Here is a 6,315-nt window from a genome sequence, read left to right on the forward strand (position 1 = left end):
GTGGTATTATGTTTGTTTTTGATCTGTGTCTTTTGTAAAATCAATAACCATAATGCTCTGTGGAGATGTTTAATCCCGGTTGGCTTTTCTTTCGCTTGGCCTTTCTGTAAACCGAATCAATGCTGTGTCTCTTTGCTACATTATTCTTAGTAGGTATCTTTAAAAAAAAGATAGAGAAAGAGGTCAACTTTGACTTGCAATAAAAATGCAATAACAAACCCATAAGAATATATATTTTTAAAAGCATCCAGACAAAAGGAAGTGCTATTTTAGAACAGGATGGAGGAGAAGGAGGAAAAGGAAAGGTTGTGTAGATCCCAAGACAACAGCGGAGGAAAAGCAGAAGTGTTCCAGGGTGATTTATAGAGGAGGGTGTAAACAGTTTCAGCCAGTGTGTGGTGAAACAGCGGAGACAGAGAGGGAAGGCCCAGTCAACAGCCAAATGACGGCCAGATCACCTCCTACCAGAAACCATGTGCAACATAAAGCAGAGCATGAGAGTGAGTTGCGTGTAAGCAGCAGAATGTGTCAGCAAATGTGTGTTTTTGTCAGAATGATGTGGAGTCTTGTGCAATGTGCTTAAGCCTGAATTGTGGCTCCATGTGTCCATAAATCACATATGGAGCTGTTTACTGTCATCTGGCATCAATTTCAGGAGAGCCTTGATGTCGCAGTGATTGCCCTCATCATCGATTTTCAACCCCCATCTTTTTTTAATGTCATTAACGGGAAGACTGGAGGAGTTCTTACTGGAGCTGAATGCGGACAGGAAGCCTTACATGTGCTGTACATTCTGCTAGCATGTGGTACTGTAAAACCCCTCCACCCCTCACATGCAAATACACACATTTTTCTCTCTTACAGAATGACATCACAGTTCACAGGAATGAAAGTTTGAGTAGATGCAGCCTTCAGGTTAGTCGTGCCTGTTTGAGTACAGGAGATGAAAACAGTGTGTTGTTGACAGGGAACAGCTCAGTTTGCTGTTACAGACACAGTGGCAAAATATGAAGCTAAAGTGGATGACAAGTTCATTTGTGCAGCTGTATCTGTGTTAGTGTTCAGTGCTGGTGGATGTTTTGTCATCGTAACAACCCAAGATTTGAAATTTTGCTGAATTTACCTGCAATAATCACATCCTACATCGATCAGGCATAACATTATGACCACCCGCCTAATACTGAGTTGGTCTTCCTTATGTCATCAAAAATGGCAACCCAAAGCACCCAAAGGATCCACTACCAACGTCCTGGATGTTGGCAGTGGATCCTTTGGGACCTCTGGGAATCAAACTTGTTCCACTGCATCCTGTTAAAGCTTGATCAGAATGGAGTCTAGGAAGTTTGGAGGTCAAATCAACATCTTGGTTGATTGTCATGTTTCCTAAGATGTTCATGATTGTTTGACGTTGTTGCGATGTGTGGGGTGCATTTTCCTGCGGGGGTCGGCCAGTGACTTTTAGGACTGTTACTTGCATGAAGGAGTGTGATTGTTCTGGGACGTTTATTCATGTGTCAAAAGTCTCATCAACACAGATGCCAAAATCCAAAGTTTTCAGCAGAGCACCACATAGAACCAATATGATCAATAGTATTCACTTCACCTGTCAGTGGTCATAATGTTGTGGCTGATTGGTGTGTTTACTAACAATGTCCTTGCTCTTAGCATCAAATGTCAAATTTTGCAAGTGTAGATAGATAGATAGATAGATAGATAGATAGATAGATAGATAGATAGATAGATAGATAGATAGATAGATAGATAGATAGATAGATAGATAGATAGATAGATAGATAGATAGACAGACAGACAGACAGACAGACAGACAGACAGACAGACAGACAGACAGACAGACAGACAGACAGACAGACAGACAGACAGACAGACAGACAGACAGACAGACAGACAGATAGATAAGGTGCCGAAATTGTGGATATTTATGTTAACTGTGCAAATTGTTGATATTTACACAAAAAACGGTGCAAGAACGCTGGTGTTTCCAGTAAAATGGAGTATACTGCAGGTGTGTGAGTGGATAAAGGGCAGCCTTTTCAGAGCTCAAGAATATCTGGCATCCTGGAGCAATGCAGCCAACAACAAAAACAAGAATTTTCAAATCCGGTGTAAAATCAATGCTGCTCTGTGGAGCAGGAACCTGGACGATGACAAAAACCACAATCAGTGAAGTCCAAACTTTTATCAACAGCTGCCTAAGAAGAGTTCTTGACAATTCTTGATCAGTAACATTCATTTGTGAACAAGAACACAACAGCTACCAGCAGCAGGTGAGACTGTAAGAAGATGGAGATGTATCAGGCACACAGGGCTGATGTCAGGTGGAAGTTTTAAATGAACCTGGATCCCAGGGTTTCAATGGTAAATGAGTGGCTGAAAGTCAAATTTTGTGTTAAGGTGTCACCTAAATGATCTGGTTGGATGTTACACTGAAGCAGTGCTTAACAATAATAGGTTTAACATATAGGCACTGGTGGACTTCAAGTAGAAGCCTGGAAATGAGCTGCTGGTTTAAATTCTGACTGTCAGAAAAAACGGCTCCTCCTCCCTAATTACTGCTGAGTAAGTGTCCTTGAACAAGACAGAACTCAGCAGATTAAACTGAAAGTGTGTGTGAATATGTAACTGTGTCTTTATCTGGAAAAAAGGGAGCATATAGGCTGCACTTCACTGCTTCTCCACCATGTGTTGCATATGATATCCTGTAAGGCTGTAAGTGTCCCCCAGACTGGATGTGAAGACTGAAGAGTAACAAAAATAAATCTGAGTTATCACAAAGTTCACAGCACAGACAGCGGACACAGTTCACAGGCGCTTCCAAGTACACACTGCTTTGCTTTAGAGCAACACAAACCAAAAAATGACTTAAAGTACTTTCCATTTTAAAACACAGAGGAAAGACTCACACAACAAAACTGGGGGAAATGAGACAAAACTTTACAGAAATGAGTAAATGTGCCGTTTCCTTTTGTGGCAGATGTAAAACACACTGAACCTGAACAAGTCAAGAATGCAAAGAGCTGTGCTGCTCTGCTTCTGTAAGAGGATCACATGACTTCTCTGTGTCCACACACAGCTCGCTTGACTGAATCAGCTTTTGTAGTATCTGTTGCTACATGCAGTAGAAACCAATGTTTCTCATAGCTTTTCTTCCATTCACCACTCAGCACATATTTCACTTCTTCATTCATTACCTCACTAATGCTGCAGGCCTCCCTTTTTCCCTGTTACATTTCTAAATCTCACTTTCAGGTAGATTCCAACAGTCTTGATAAACTCTCAGTTTTTATTATTCACACATTCCCAGACTATTTAGGTCTGTCCAGTGTTTTGAAGTTATTCTTATCTGGAGAAGGAAAAAGTGAGCGCAGATGTCACCGGCTTCATTTATCGCTTTGCTGGCCGTTTCTCATCCTCTCACCTGATAAATTCAGGACCCAGCTGGGCGGGTTGCCCACATTTAGTTTCACTGACCTCTTCCTCTACTGGGGGTTTTGGAAATGCAGTAGGTTTCTGTCCCGCCCTGCATGTGATTCAAACCATTTAAATGCTATGCAAAAACCACAATTGTACTCATTTGAAAGTCAAAGATGAGGATTGGAAAAGCTTTCTGCTTGCTGAGTGAGATAAAGAAATGTAGAAGAGAACAGATCCTCACAGCAGCAGCTTTATCATCGCCCAAAGCTGCTCAAGGCCACACGTGTAGGATACAGTTTAAATACCACAGCGTGGAATGTTATTATCGGTTTGTGTGCCAAGGCTTCAGATGTGACATACGATGGGGTCAGTTGTGTCTGAAAATGCAAAGCAGAGATATCTGAACTGAGAACCAAGCGATTGACAACGTCTGAATCTTTTAGCTGCTTCTTTCCAACCTGTGGCTGGTTTGAACAGGTCTCAACCAAAACATCCTCTGTTGCTCTGCTGTAAGAGCATATCCTGCACAGTGGTCCAATTACAGGACAGAGTTTTTTAACACCTTCATGAAAATAGCAAAACCATATGTCTCTCTGTTAGTATGTTTTCTATTGTTCCGACAATTTCTATTCATGTTTAAACATAGCTGTCTGGGACTCTCCAATACACAAAAGTAAAATGAACAGTAGTAAACAGCAGCGATTGATGACTTACTGGCAGAATATTTGATGCCAGTAAATCTGGCAAAATTATATTAACCATTAAAATCAACCTCCAGCGACTACACATTAGAAAGACCACATTTCAAATCCACTGTTCAGGCTGTCATTTACCCATATTTTTATATTTACATATGTCTGCCTTTATATTGTCATTCTAGATGCTGTCCTCTTTTTAACTTTCGCATTGGGCTGCGCATTTACTGCTTCTTCACCTATAGAAGTTTGCTGTCTTGTACTCTGTGCAATGACAGTAAAGTTGAATCTAATCTAATCTAAAAGGTTCATTTATTTGCTGATTTACATCCATTTGTGAAAAGGAGAAGCAGTCATTGCAAAGTCTCCATTATTATTGGGACCCTGAAGACTTTTAATATCAATGATCCCCCAGGTCTCTACTCACTGACATCATTTTCTTTAATGGTGATCAGTATTTACCACCTTAACTATTTCATTACACATATCATTATTTTTTAGAATTTTGTGTGCATATTTTGGCATATTTGTGCTTTCAAACTTTCTACTTTAGCTGAATTCAGTTTTTTTTTACATCTATGGAAATATCCTACTATATTCACACGTATACAGTAAATATGTGATTTTACTTTTAGTTATATAAATTTCAGTGAGGTTCACTGTTCATGACTTCATGTTAAAATAATTCCAGCACACTGTTATAAGAATATAGAACAAGGATTGTGCTGCTTAGTTCTTTCGCCTGGCATTTCAGATTCAGTTTATTTATGTTCAGTTTGTGTTTTCACCAGTTTAATTATACTTTAAGTACAGTTCTACGTTATGCTCTTGTGTGGTGGATCATAACTTTGCTTTGTAAAGTGTTACACCAATAAAGCTATTTTTTTTTTTTTTAAACTGTGAGCACCTTGCCTCTGGTAGATGATGCAGGTTATCCAAGAGTTTAAATACTCATTTGTAGTTTTTTCTAGATAAAACAAGCTCAGTTTGAGCTAAACTTCGTTAGGATGGACGCTGCGCTATATTATATATGCTCTCCAGGTTGTACAATGTTGTTCTCCATAATGCAATGTGTTGCTTTCAGTTATGCAATATGTTTAAGTTATGCACTTTTGTTATTAAGAGCACTGGAATGTGTGTGCATGTTTAGATTACTGCTACATGTTCAGGTATTCTGTAACAAAACAAAAAAAACCCTGTATATATGGAATTGTTATTATATCACACAATATTTATACAAGTATTGGCCTTAAAAAAATCCATCACTGGTTACAGTCTGGTAACAAATAATTAATCAGTTCAGTAGCTCAGTCTGCTGAATTTAACCCTCCTGTTGTCCTCATTTACGGGAACCAAAAAATATTGTTTCCTTGTCTGAAAAAATCCAAAAATTCAACAAAGAAATTCCCCAAATTTCTGAAAATTTGCAATTCATTAAAATTTTCCCTTAAAAGTTTTATTTTAAAAAAAAAAAATCTCCCAAATTTAGCAAGAAAATTCTTGTAAATATTTTTAAAAAATGAGTAAAAATCTTCCAAAAAAATCCTAAAAATATCGAAAGTGATTACATATGTCAGTAAAACTTCTAATATTTTCTTTAAGAACAATCACAAAAAAAATCAATCAAAATCTTTTTTGTGAACGTTCTTAAGGAAACATTTTTTTAACATTTCTTTTTTCCACCAAAAAATGTTCAGACTTCCCAAAAATGTTTAAAATGTGGACATCAGAAGTTTCACCGTGAAAATATAGTTTTTTTCCACATTTTCAAACGTTAAAACGGGTCAATTTTGACCCGCAGGACGACATGAGGGTGAAATCACTGAACATCTCATTCCAAAAGGGTTATTTATCTGCTGTCAGTAAAGCTGCGGAGATTTCTCATAAAGCCAAAACAGCACAAATACAGACGGCCACTCATGCTGGGTGATTAAATCTGGCTCCCAGTCTGGCTTCCAGTTCATCCTAAAGGAGATGGATGTTCATAAACCTCGTTTATGATCCTGGCTTTGTGCATGGGGAACTATCATGCTGAAACACGAAAGAGTCTCCTTCAAACTGTTTCAGCAAAGCTATCGCTACAGCAGCTGTAAAATGACCCATACGATGAACGACAGAGCTGAGTCAATATCATAAAGCAGTCCAGTGTCATCCATACACTTTTAGCCAGAAAGAGGGAGCAAACGAC

The sequence above is a fragment of the Amphiprion ocellaris genome, chromosome 4 (genome assembly GCF_022539595.1).
Source record: "Amphiprion ocellaris isolate individual 3 ecotype Okinawa chromosome 4, ASM2253959v1, whole genome shotgun sequence".
Classification (NCBI taxonomy): Eukaryota; Metazoa; Chordata; class Actinopteri; family Pomacentridae; genus Amphiprion; species Amphiprion ocellaris.